Source organism: Hevea brasiliensis, chromosome 12 (genome assembly GCF_030052815.1).
Source record: "Hevea brasiliensis isolate MT/VB/25A 57/8 chromosome 12, ASM3005281v1, whole genome shotgun sequence".
NCBI lineage: Eukaryota > Viridiplantae > Streptophyta > Magnoliopsida > Malpighiales > Euphorbiaceae > Hevea > Hevea brasiliensis.
In genome coordinates this window covers 24,954,581-24,968,118 of record NC_079504.1, presented here as the reverse complement: position 1 = coordinate 24,968,118, position 13,538 = coordinate 24,954,581, and positions in this window count along the sequence as shown.

Below are 13,538 nucleotides of genomic sequence, written 5' to 3'. Positions count from 1 at the left end.
ATTTATATAATAATCAATTTTATTTTTATTGATAAATTTATTTTTTTAGTATTTTATGTAAATTTACCTTTTTTATTTGAATTTCATTAATTTACTTCTCTTTTTATTCAATTTTCACATTTATCCAAAGCAAGTCCAAAGAAAACTTTCTGAATAAAGAAATAGGACTACATTTATCCTAGATTATACATGAATGTTCTGTATGGTAATTGTGGTTTAAGTGTTCCTTCAAATTGAATGAAAAAAAAAAAAAAAAGCCCTCATCTGTATGGCAAAGGGCATATGTGGTGGAATTTGAAGATGAAAAGGCATCAACTTTGGAATGGGTCTAAGGCTGAAGTCAAAATTTGCAACTCCCAATTGATTTTGAAACTACAAAAAGTTGATGGATGCTTTTATTGAAACTGATTTCTTGAAAGTTCCCACTTATCTCCGTTAACTTTTCTTGCCTTGATTTTAATTTTTTTGGGCCTGTTTCCTGTTTTATAGTCAGAGAAAGAGAGAAGAAAATAGTAGAGGAAAGAAAAAAAAATCTTAAAAAAATGAATAAAAAATTTGAAGTCCAATTTCACTATTTTATAAGAAGAAAAACTAGAAATGAAAGAAATTATAAGAATTTGTGTAAAAAATGCATTTTGAATCATTTTATTTTTTATTTAAATTGAGTGAAAAATAGTAATAATTTCTTTATTTTTTCTCAATACTCTTTATTTTTTTGTAATAGTTAATTTTTAATATAATTTTAGTTATTTAATATAGATATATATGCAATAGTAAAAATGTAATAATTTTCTATGTAAAAAATTTATTAGAAAAATCATAATTTTCTTTCGCATAAAAATTTTACTTTTCTTATAATTTTAGCAACTACTCACTTTTTCTACGTGAGTTTTCTTTTTACAAAATGGGTCCTTAGTAAAATTTTAATTTTATATAAAAATAGTCTAATAATTTTTAAATTAAATATTTATATGGAAATTTATATATAAAATTAATTAATATAAATATATAATTAAGTTAATGAATGTACAATTCTCAATATAAATATTTATTTTAAATTTTATCAACTTTTTTATATAAAAAGTAGAGACATAATTAATCTTGATATATTTAATATAAGTTCAATCTTATATGAGAAAAGTTAAATATTGTTATATTAAATATTTATATCAAGATTTATATAAAATAAATTAAAGTGTATATAATGAATGAAGATCTAGATGTAAATATTTAATTTAATTATTATTAAATTTATTTTAATATAAATTCCAATTCATAATTATTGTTTTTTTTAGCTATAATAGTTGTATTTTTTTAATATTTTAGAACAGTTTTTTTTAATTATTTAGAAAAAAAAATTGAGCAGCCCAAAGCATGCCAAGTAGAATGAAAAACTTTGTGAGGTAAAAAGGATGAACATTTTTATACATTTATATAAATTTTTTTTATATATGATAATTTATATAAAAAAAATGTTGAACATTTTAGAATTGAAAAATGCATATTAAAATCACATTTTCTCTCCCACTTTTATTAGTTTTCTCTTCACTTTCTAAAACAGTGTGCTACACAAAAAAGGATGTCACTGCTTACAGCACTGATGTGGAGACATGTTACATAAATGTATGAATATACAAAAGAGAAGAAGAGAATCTAATATTATTAACAAGAAAAGAAGAAGAAGAAAAAAGCCTTTGGAGTGTGTAGAAAACAATCCTAAAAGAAGAGCTCTTAAAAGTGATGGAAACAAGCAAACTAATGGCCACATGGGGAGAAGGGAGGGCTGTTTCTATATTGGTTGGCTTCAAGTCAAGTTCCCATCAATGGACCAATGCTTTAGATATGAGAATTATTTGTGGGTCTCCTTCTTGACCCCATACCCTTTGCTCCAAACTTAGCCCTTTTCCCTCCCAACCAACAGTTCCCACACTTTAAGGTCTTTGTTCTCTTTCCTAGCATTCTTTTATTCTATAATAATATTAATAACTCTTCATTTGGCTTAGCTTAGTCCAATGATTAAAGATATATTACTCATCTGATAAATTTAGATTTAAATTTTTGTTCTCTCAATTCTTATTAAAAAAAAAATCTCATTGGATCCATTAAATTTCTATGATGACTTGAAAATAAAATTAAATAATTTTTAGGCATTTAGGGTAATTGACAATTTGTTCATTAATGGGGTTAGGTGTAACCATCTTTGAAAACCCAAAGAGATGAAGGTCTCTCTCTTTGTAATGGTTAGCCCAAGCTATTGAAATAGGTGATAGTGAGACACCTATTTGTTTTATATGAGGTGAGGTGAGCATGAAAGATTGTTCAACAGAAGGTTTGAACATTTCTACAAACAAGTCAATTAGAATCTATGAGTTTCAATCTACACTGAATTAAATTATACAGCCCTGGTTCTTGTTGGAAGCTTTCAACCAAATTATAGTTCCCTACATAAACTGCAACCAAAGTGGAATAAGAGACTTTTAAAAAAAAAAATTTTCTAGAATATTATCACATTGATGACAAAATTCTACACCCATTTCTTTCTTTTATGATTAAAATGAAGCACAATAAAGAACATATGAATTTTGACAAATTCGTCAAATGACAAATTTGAAAACTAGCCTATAAGAATTTTGTGAACTTTATGAAATTTTGACTAATTTGATCAGATAAAATTATAATCAATTTCAAGAATTTAGTTTAAATTGATGAATTTAAAATATTTGAATTAGAAGATAAATTTATAAATATGCTAGATTTTTTTATGTAATTATATTTTATTTTTTATATAAATTAATAAAAGTAATTAAGAATCATAACTAATTTCAAAGGCAACTTATTAAGAGACAAAAAAATATCCGTCTAACTTATAAAAAAATATTAACTTATATAATTAATATAATTTAAAAGAAATTCTAGTATAGCAAAAATTCAATTTTATAATTCTATTAAAAAAACATATTTAATTTTTTATTTTTATAAAATAATTAAAATTATAAATTTTATTACTATTTTTCTTCTTTTTTTTTCCTTTTTCATTATATTTAATTTAATTGTATCTTCACATTTCCTTCCTCTTTCATATATTTTATATCTATATTGCATTCTTATATTATATTTAATAATCATATTCATTATAGTTTAAATTAAACCATTAATTCTATTTCTGTTTTAATTTGTATACAAATAATATATTTATAAAAATATCTCTTTTATTAATTTTTATGATTAATTTTTATTATTATCTTCACGCAATTATCATTAAAAATCAAGTTCTATCAACTATTTGTTGTGCAAGGTAAAATTTTAAATTTTAATTGTTTTACTTATTGCGTTAATTGCATAATAATTTAGATATTTTTCTATCTTCATAATGTATGATTCTAATGTCACGACCCAACCCATGGGTCGGACCGGTACTAGGACCTGGGCCAGCCTAAAGCCCCCGAGGCCCGTAGTAAGCCTAACTATTCACTTAACCCAACTCTAAGACCCATTTGGGCCCAATTTCAAGAAATCAACCGGACAGAGTCCGGCCATAAAATGGACTTACCAACGGGGAGTTTATGTAACACCCCCGTTGCATAGCCTGGTATATTTCACTGTTCCGGTGACCGGTGTCGGTCCGGACAATTAATGAGATTAGGGCCACACTTAAGACAACTTGAGAAGCCATAAACACAAATAATTAATAATGTTTAATTAGTTAACTATAAATAAGAAAAACAGAACATAAGAGGTTAAACGAGCTAAGAGTCACAGCGATAAGTGACCTCCTCGGGAACGACTGCGAAGTCATTTTAAACTCAAATTTCGAACTGTAAAAAGTGACGTTGTGGTCCTTAGGACCCTTATGGACACAGTGGAAAAGAGAAAATCACGAAAAAGAACTGTTAAGTCAGTCAAATAATTAGGTCAGGGAATCGAAAGAAATATGGAATTATTTGCAAACCGGGATGAACCGGCGAGGGGCAATTTGGTCAATTGACCCCGAGAGCTGACTCCTGACCTAACTGTCAAATAAAATTGGAGAAAAGAAAATTTTAGAATCGAAAATTAAATTAAAGAACTAATATAAAAAAATAAATAGAAAAAAAAAAGAAGAAAAAAAAAGAAAGAAGATGGAAAAGTCAAAGTGATGGCATCATGTATGATGTCATAAAGGCTTAATTGATTTATTTTATTAATTTGGGGATTTTTGGTCTTCAAAAAGGGGATAAGATTAAAGAAAAGAAAAGAAAAAAAAAATAAAACACAAATCTTCTTCTTCCAAAACGTCACTCTCTCTCCCTCACCCTCTCCCTCTCTACAAACTCCATTAAAGCTCAATTTTGAGCTTGAAAATCATAAGATTTCACTATAGAAAAATTAACCACCATAGTTAAAGCTTATCTAGGCAACTTGAGAAGATGATTGAGCAAGAAAGAAAGAAGGAAAATTTGAAGGAAAGGAGGAAGAAAATTGCTACACAAAGGTTAGTATGCTAAACTCTTTATTTATCCATTTAAATGCATATGTGATGGTTGAAAGTGAGCTTAGAACTTGATTAAATGAAATAAACATGTGAGAATGACCATTGCTGAAATTTGGCCTGGTTGAAGGGAGTATGAATTGCATGAATTTAATGGGTTTGAATGAGTTTAGAAACCTTCCTTAGTTGAATGATTAGCATTAAAACCATTAAGTGTGATTAATTGCACAATTTGAGTGAATTAGGGTTTGAATGTTAGGGTTTATGAACCAAAATTTGGAGAAATGCATAAATGTCATGTTGGACCTATTGTGAAGTGAAATAATGGTCAATTATGACCAAATAACTTGTGTGGGAATGATAGGAAACTAAGTTAAATTCGGAGGTAAATGGTCATGCTGCTGGCAGCATGACCAAACCCACTTTGAAGGACCAAAACTCAAATTTTACAAGTCTAATTGATATGCCACCAATTGGGGATAAAAATAGACATAAAATAGCACAATTTTCATTAAGGAACCATGGCCAAAAACTGACCAAAACTTGGTGAAACAATTGACCAAAGTGAAATGAGAGCAGGCTGCCACTGCACCAAACTGACCAAATGAACAGTAACTGTTCATTTGGTCATAATTCGAGCTAGACAGGTCAAATTGACCTGAAATTTTACCAGAAATTAGATGAGACATAGATCTAAAACTTTCATGAAGAACACCACCCCAAATTATGCCATTAACCCATTCAAATTATTGAGCAAAGTTAAGTTACCAAACCTGCAACTCTGCAGATTTTCAATTGAGCAGTAATGTTTGGATGGCTATAACTCTCTCTAGGAAACTCGGATTTAGGCGATTCTTGAACCGACGGAAACCTAAGACATAGTAGAACATTTCATATGAAGAAAGTTAGACCAAATTATGAACTTAACTTGATCAAATTACTGAACAAAGTTGGATCAAAAACCTGCCAGAACCATAGTTGCAGTATGAGCGATTGCGTGAACAGAATCGTATTTTGGCTATAACTTGAGCTACAAAACTCCGATTGAGGTGATCCAAAAATGAAAATACACTTAAGACAATAAGAAACATTTTCTATGAAGGAAGTTTTGTCAAATTCCAACAGTAGATCGACCAATGGAACAGTGCAACTTCGAAGCACTAAAATCGAAAATTGACAATTTTGCCAAAATGACCTATGCTTTGAAAAAGTGACCAAAACCAACAAGTTTAATGACCAAAATGTGGTATGTGGGTGAAGTTGGAGTTCCCATACCTATTAAGCCTTAGAAGGTCAACTATTTGACTTAAATAGTGCAGTAAATAGTAACCCAAAACACAAAATTTCGAGAACGTCGAATTTAACACGTTAGAAATAGGTAAATGCGAAGTTAAAATTTATTTTGGGATTTATGTTAAGTTCTAGTACTGAAACATTGTAAAATTTTGTGTTTCAGTTGAAAAGAATATCGGGAAGAAACCCGAGGAAACGAGTCGAGGCTAAGGGACGACTCGCTTGAGGTTTGTGCACAATAAACCCTATTTAAGCATTTTATCCTTGAAAAATTGATTTATTACGCCTTATGAATTTATGAACTTTTGTGTTGCCACCTTGTGATCAAATTGTAACTTTGGAAATTGATTTGATTTTTGTATGCAATATTTGAATGAAATGTTTGAAACGAATTTTTTATTCACACTTAGCATGACAGTTACTTATTATTCCTCCTCCATTTATGGGGTTGAGATCGTTTATTTTCCTCCCTCTCTGGCTTGCCAGTTGAGGTTGTAGATCGGATGAGTACTCATTAGCTAGCTAGCCACCTCCCTCATTGACTTTGATTAATGGGGTTGAGATTGCTTTGTCGTGGTGTACAACACGGCATTGATCGAAAATTTTGTGTCATGACTTAAGTTGTGTATGACTTTGGCAACACTGTGTTATGAAATTGTTTGACTAAACTGTGTTTAATAGATTATTTGACAAAATGGTGTTATTAGGAACTTTGATAATTGTTGAAATGTGTTTGAGAAACATTTGAATTGTGTTTGGCAATGAATGATTTAATTATTACATTTAAAATTTTTATTGTGCACCACTGAGTATTTTTATACTCAGCGATGGCTTATTTTCTTTATCATGAGATAAGAGTAAAGAAAAAGCAGTGAGTGAGTCACATCGAGTTGAAGATCACATCAAGCTTTTGTACGGGTATTATTTTATACCCTTGTAGATAATTTTGATGTAAATATATGAATGTTGTATGTATCAATGAAAGTTGAGCAGTTGTAAATAAATTGTAATAATAATATTATTTTGGGTTTGCTTTTGAAAATTTAATATTTGTAAATATGAATTTTCTGCTTTATGCCCTGCTAATGAAGTATTAAAAATTTTGTGATGACCAAATTTGATTAAATTGTGGAAATTGCTTTGAAGTGATTTGAATTGGGTTGATTTGAGTTTTATTGGAGATTGGGAGTTGTGAAAAACTTTTGGAAGTGCTTTTTACAGGTCTTTGAAGAACTGGTTTCTCAAAATACAGAGGAAACTCTGTCAAAATTTTTATAAAATTTGCGGCAAAAATTAAATGGACAAAATTTTTTTACTAGTCCTTAAGCTTTGAATAAATGGTTTTTAATTCTCACTAAAATGCTCACCACTTCCAAAATGTAAGAAAATTGTTTTAAAATCCCTTGTAGGATACTTAAAGAGTTATCGGTAGGTGAAGTTCGGTAGTTCATTAAGTATTCTACGGGATCATATTATGCCTTACGAAGGGGTAAGGTGTGACAGTTTATGACTCACCCGACCTGTAAACACAGTAAATACTCAATTGGGGAGCTCAGCTCACCCTTCACATACTCATCAGCATAAAAATAAATGGGAGCTCAGCTCCCTCATCCAATCCATCAAACATGCATAGAATATTAAGTTTACAAGTCCACAATAATAATTTAGTTTACAGACCCAAATCAAATAAACATTTCTAACACATGCGGAAATTCTAAGATTTAACAAGTTTATACAAACATTAATAATCGACCTGCGAGGGAGAAAGCAGGTTAGCCTCAAAAATATCCTCCGTGGCACGGAAAAATATTGAAGCAGAGTGAGCGTTCGACTCGAGGAGTAAAATATCAATTTTAACCATAATCTCTATAACTATCTAGAACTAGTGCACCTGTAGAGTGAAATGCAAAGATCGCAATAAATTCACATCATAACATCAAAAAGGTAATTTGGAGCACTCACGCACCCAGCAATATCAATCATATATATATGGGAGCCGATCCTATCTGACTCTCTTTATTCCAATGCGTGAAGAACTCAATCGGACTTCCACTTAATAACCAAATCGAGGTCCCGAAGAACTCAAGTAGTGTCTACCCCGAAGGACCGGGTCCCAGTGAAGATCTCAAGCCGTGTTTACCCGTCCTATCCATAGTCCACACCACATCACACGCACGCCAACGCACGCACACTGCTCCAAATTACCACAACAACATACATGGCACTTTCACAGTTATGAATGCAACATAAATCGTGCCTAAAGTTTATCTACATAGATATATGCATATAAGTGATGCATGGGCATGCTTGAACATATAATAATAGTGAAATTACAATTAAAATTAATATTTTACTCACAGACTTGACAACGGTCACTGTGGCGGCTGGGCGGAGGAAGAAGGCTGTCCCGGCTCACCTGATAATTACATTACAATTATTTAATATAAATGACTCAATACAAATTAAGAAAAGACCAAGTACGTCCTAAGTCGTGCCGAAAATCCGGCAAAGTCTCCCCTATACCTAGGACCTACCCAACCTGCAAAAGGGCTCAAAACGCACTTCTATATACACAATCCATATATCCACAACTCAATCACATCACACAGCCCCTCCTGGGCCCATCAAATCAATCATCCATCGCAACATGTAAAATTTCAATTTAGTCCTCATAATTGATCATTTTTGCAAAAACTGCCCAAATAAGCTCTAAAAATTCTAAAACTTTGCCCCGCAGTCCTTAGCAATATTGCTAGGCTATTGTAAAAAGAATCGTAATTTTCTGAGCTACCACGAATATTTTATGAATTTTTAATCCTATTTAAGCACTAGAAAATTACGAAAAAGCAAGGTTTGGGTTTACCTTTGCCAATTTCGACTTCGGGAACGCGCTTGGGACGTCTGACAATGGAGGGGTAGCCAAAACCTCGATCCAATTTGGAGACTTTTCCAGAACGTGCATGCGGCTGAAAATTGCGGACACAGTCAATCGAATTCCGAATTGAGGATACTCGCGAAGCCCACAACACGGGGGTTAGTACATAAATTTTTCAGAATTTTCTAAGCTCATTTAATGCTCGGAAAACACTGTGAAATTTCGTGGGACCCACCGAAAAACGGTGTCGAAAAAATTCAAAATTTATGTCGCCGCGAAGCTCTCGACGAGTGGAGCGCTCTGGTACTCTCGGTTTTCTCGTGGGATTCACGGTTTGCGAGAAATCTAGCCCGAAAGTCAAAATGGGCTAAAACTTCCCGAGCAAAAATTGGATAAACCGCTCGATGGATTTCGGAGTTCTTGGTGTCTATGGAAAGCTCTCGACGAGTAGATGATTTTAGACACAAGACCAGGTCCGATTGGTGGCCGGATCGGCCGAATTTTGGCCGGGAAGTCGAAACGTCACTTGTACGAGGGAGGGACGTTCGCGCGCGTTTTCTGGCCGTTTGGGGCGGCCGTGGCAATGGGGCAGTGAGTCAGTCTTGAAATGGGAGCAGGGAAGTGGTGGCCAGGTGTGGGCGGGAGAGAGAAAACAGAAGAAAGAGAGAAGGGGGAGGAGACGCGCGCGGGAGGAAGAAAAAGGGAAGGGAGCCGGTCCGATTCGACCGGTCCGATCCGATCCGGTTCGATTCAGCCGGTTCGATTCGAAATACAAAATTTTGAATTTTTACTCTGCCTCGGGACCGAAAACGAAGTCCAAAAATTCCAGAAAACTCAAAAAAATACGTAGACTCCAAATATATTTTTAGTTTTGCCACGTGGTCTTTAAATAAATTTTTAAAAATCATCAAAGTTTATATTTTCGGAAAATCGAACCCGATTTTTAAAATCCGAATAATCTCAAAAAAATTCCTAAAATTTAAATAAAATTAAAATACCAATAATTATCATAAAATAATAAAATTTGAAATTTTGGGGTGTTACATTCGTCCCCCTTACAGAAAATTCGTCCTCAAATTTTACACAAGGCAGAATAAAGCACATGATTACACATTGAACAGATAAGAGTACTTGCTACGCATGTCCCGTTCTGACTCCCAGGTGCACTCTTCCACTGACTGACTCCTCCACAAAACCTTAACCATAGGGATCTGTTTTGATCTCAGCTGTCTCACTTGGTAGTCCACTATGGCTGCAGATTGCTCCTCAAACGTCAAGTTCTCTTTTAGCTCTATTACATCCGGCTGTAGTACATGAGAAGGATCTGGAATGTATTTCCTGAGCATGGAGATGTGAAATAAGGGATGAACGTGAGAAAGGTTGGGTGGTAGCTCCAACCGGTAGGCAACTGCTCCAACTCTATCCGTAACCTCAAAAGGTCTAATATACCGAGATGCCAACTTGCCCTTCTTTCCAAATCTCATGACTCCCTTCATTGGAGAAACCTTCAAAAATACATAGTCGCCTACTGCAAACTCTACATCCCTCCGTCTGGGGTCTGCATAACTCTTCTGCCTACTGAAAGCTGTTTTCAATCGTTCCCTAATTAAGGGAACCATCTCTGATGTGTACTGCACTAGGTCTACATCATGCACCTTCGCTTCCCCCATTTCTGTCCAACACAGAGGAGACCTACACTTTCTTCCATACAGTGCCTCATAGGGTGCCATCCCTATGCTGGAATGGTAACTGTTGTTGTAGGCAAACTCCACCAAAGCTAGCTGATCATCCTATTGACCTCCAAAATCCAAAACACTCATGCGAAGCATGTCTTCCAGTGTTTGGATTGTCCTTTCGGACTATCCGTGCATGCGAGGTGGAAAGCCGTACTAAAGTTTAACTGTGTGCCAAGTGCCTCCTGCAACTTTCTCCAAAACCGAGAAGTGAACTGGGGCCCTCTGTCAGATATTATGGAAGTCGGAACTCCATGCAATCTGACTATTTCTCGAATGTAGAGTCGGGCGTACTGTGCCACAGAATATGTAGTCTTCACAGGCAAAAAGTGAGCTGATTTGGTTAGACGGTCCACAATTACCCATATCGAATCATATCCTCGCGTGGTACGAGGCAACCCAGTCACAAAATCCATAGTGATCATTTCCCACTTCCATTATGGGATAGGGAGCTCTTGCAGCTTCCCTGACGGTCTCTGGTGTTCAAACTTCACCTTCTGACAAGTCAAGCACTTGGACACAAAGTCTGCTATGTCTCTCTTCATGCCATTCCACCAATAACTATCTTTCACATCATGGTACATCTTGGTGGAACCTGGGTGGACACTGTACAGGGTATAGTGTGCCTCTTGCATGATTTCATTTCTGAGATTGTCCACATCGGGCACACATATCCTAGAACCTTGCATAAGGGCGCCATCATTGGCAAACCCAAACTCACCACCTTCACCTTGCTGTACTCTTTCTATGATCTTCATCAATTATTGGTCTCTGTGCTGGGAAACTCTAACTCTGTCTCTCAAGTCTGGCCTCACTGAAAAATGAGCCAACAATACCCCCTCATCTGAAAGATCTAGGATTAAACCTTGATCCATCAACTCATGTACTTCCTGAATCAACGGTCTCTTCTCTGCTGAAATGTGCGCCAACTGCCAGAAGATTTTCTGCTCAAAGCATCTGCTACTACATTGGCTTTCCCAGGGTGGTACTGGATGGTGCAATCATAGTCTTTCAGAAGCTCCATCCATCTCCTCTGTCTCAAGTTTAAATCCCTCTGTTGGAAGATGTACTTCAAACTCTTGTGGTCGGTGTATATCTCGCACACTTCACCATATAGGTAGTGTCTCCAGATTTTTAGTGCAAAGACTACAGCCGCCATTTCCAAATCATGGGTGGGGTAGTTTTGCTCATGCCTCTTCAGCTGTCTTGAAGCATAAGCTACTACTTTTCCATTCTGCATCAAAACACACCCTAGGCCAACTCTGGAGGCGTCACAGTACACGGTGTATCCTTCACCACTCATAGGTAGTGTCAACACAGGGGCGGTGGTTAGACACTCCTTAAGCTTCTGGAAGCTCTTCTCACAGTCATCTGTCCAAATGAATGGAACATTCTTCCGAGTTAACTTAGTTAGGGGAGCCGCTATCCTGGAAAAATCTTGCACAAAACGCCTATAGTAGCCAGCTAAACCCAGAAAACTTCGCACCTCAGTGGATTTGTAGGCCTAAGCCAATCGATTCTGACTTCAATTTTCTTGGGATCCACTTGAATGCCGTCACTAGAAACCACGTGTCCCAAGAATGAGATACTTTCTAGCCAAAATTCACATTTCAAAAATTTGGCATATAGCTGGTGCTCCCTCAAAGTCTGCAATACCATTCTCAAGTGCCACACGTGTTCTTCCTCGGTCCGAGAGTATACCAAAATGTCATCTATGAATACGATGACAAAACGGTCCAAAAGTGGCTTGAACACCCGGTTCATCAAGTCCATGAAGGCTGCTGGTGCATTAGTGAGTCCAAAAGACATCACCAAGAACTCATAATGACCATATCTTGTCCTGAATGCCGTTTTGGACACGTCCTCATCCCTGATTCTCAACTGATGGTAGCCTGATCGCAGGTCTATCTTGGAAAAGAATCTAGCCCCTTGAGGTGATCAAGCGGATCATCGATCCTAGGAAGTGGATACTTGTTCTTCACAGTCACTTTGTTCAGCTGTCTGTAGTCAATACACAACCTCAATGACCCATCTTTCTTTCTTACAAATAGCACAGGAGTGCCCCAGGGTGAAGTGCTCGGACGTATGAAACCTTTGTCCAACAGCTCCTGTAGTTGCTCCTTTAACTCTTTCAATTCTGCTGGGGCCATCCTGTAAGGTGGCATTGATATGGGATTTGTACCTGGAATAACATCAATGCAGAACTCTATTTCCCTTTCTGGTGGCAACCCTGGAAGCTCTTCAGGGAAGACATCCATAAATTCCCTGACAACAGGAACATTTTCCATGCTGACACCTTCTACAGATGTATCTCTCACCAATGCCAAATACCCTTGGCATCCATGCCTCAACATTTTTCTAGCGCTAATCGCTGACACCAAATTATATGGAGCCACGCTCCTGTCACCATCAAAGCTAAACTCTTCCACACCAGGTATGTGGAAATACACCTTTTTGTTCTTGCAGTCTAAGGTGGCATAATGAGTTGCCAACCAATCCATCCCCAAAATTACATCAAAATCCATTACTAGTAGAGGAACCAAGTCTGCTGGGAGGACCTTCCCATCCACTACCACTGTGCTACCCGGAAAAACCATATCTACATCTATGTTGTCGCTAAGTGGGGTAACTACCGACAAAGGGCATTCTAGAGTTGTAGGGTTTCTACCCAATCTCATGGCAAACACAGGGGAGACAAATGAGTGCGTAGCACCCGGATCTATCAAAACACGAGCCTCATAGGAACAGACCAGAAGAATACCTGCCACAACTGCATTTGAAGCTTGAGCATCCTGGTGGGTCAGGGTGAAAACCCGAGCTTGACCCCTACCCTGAGTGGCAGAACCTTGATACTGACTTCTCCCTCCTGATCTGCCCCCAAATCCACGTCCCCCTTGTCCTCGGCCCTGTTGGCCATCGAATCGACTACCGCCATCCGAAGCACCCGGATACAACTGACGAGGAACATTCGCAACAGAACCCTGTGACCCCATCTGTGGCTCGCTGAACACGGGGCATTCCCTAGCAAAGTGACCTGGTTGGCCACACCTGAAGCATACTCCTGAACCCATCAAACAAGGTCCTGAATGTCCTCTTCCACACTGTGCACAAGGTGCCAAGGAGGATCCTGAACCAGACCCAGAACTGCTGTACCCCGAACTGTGACCAC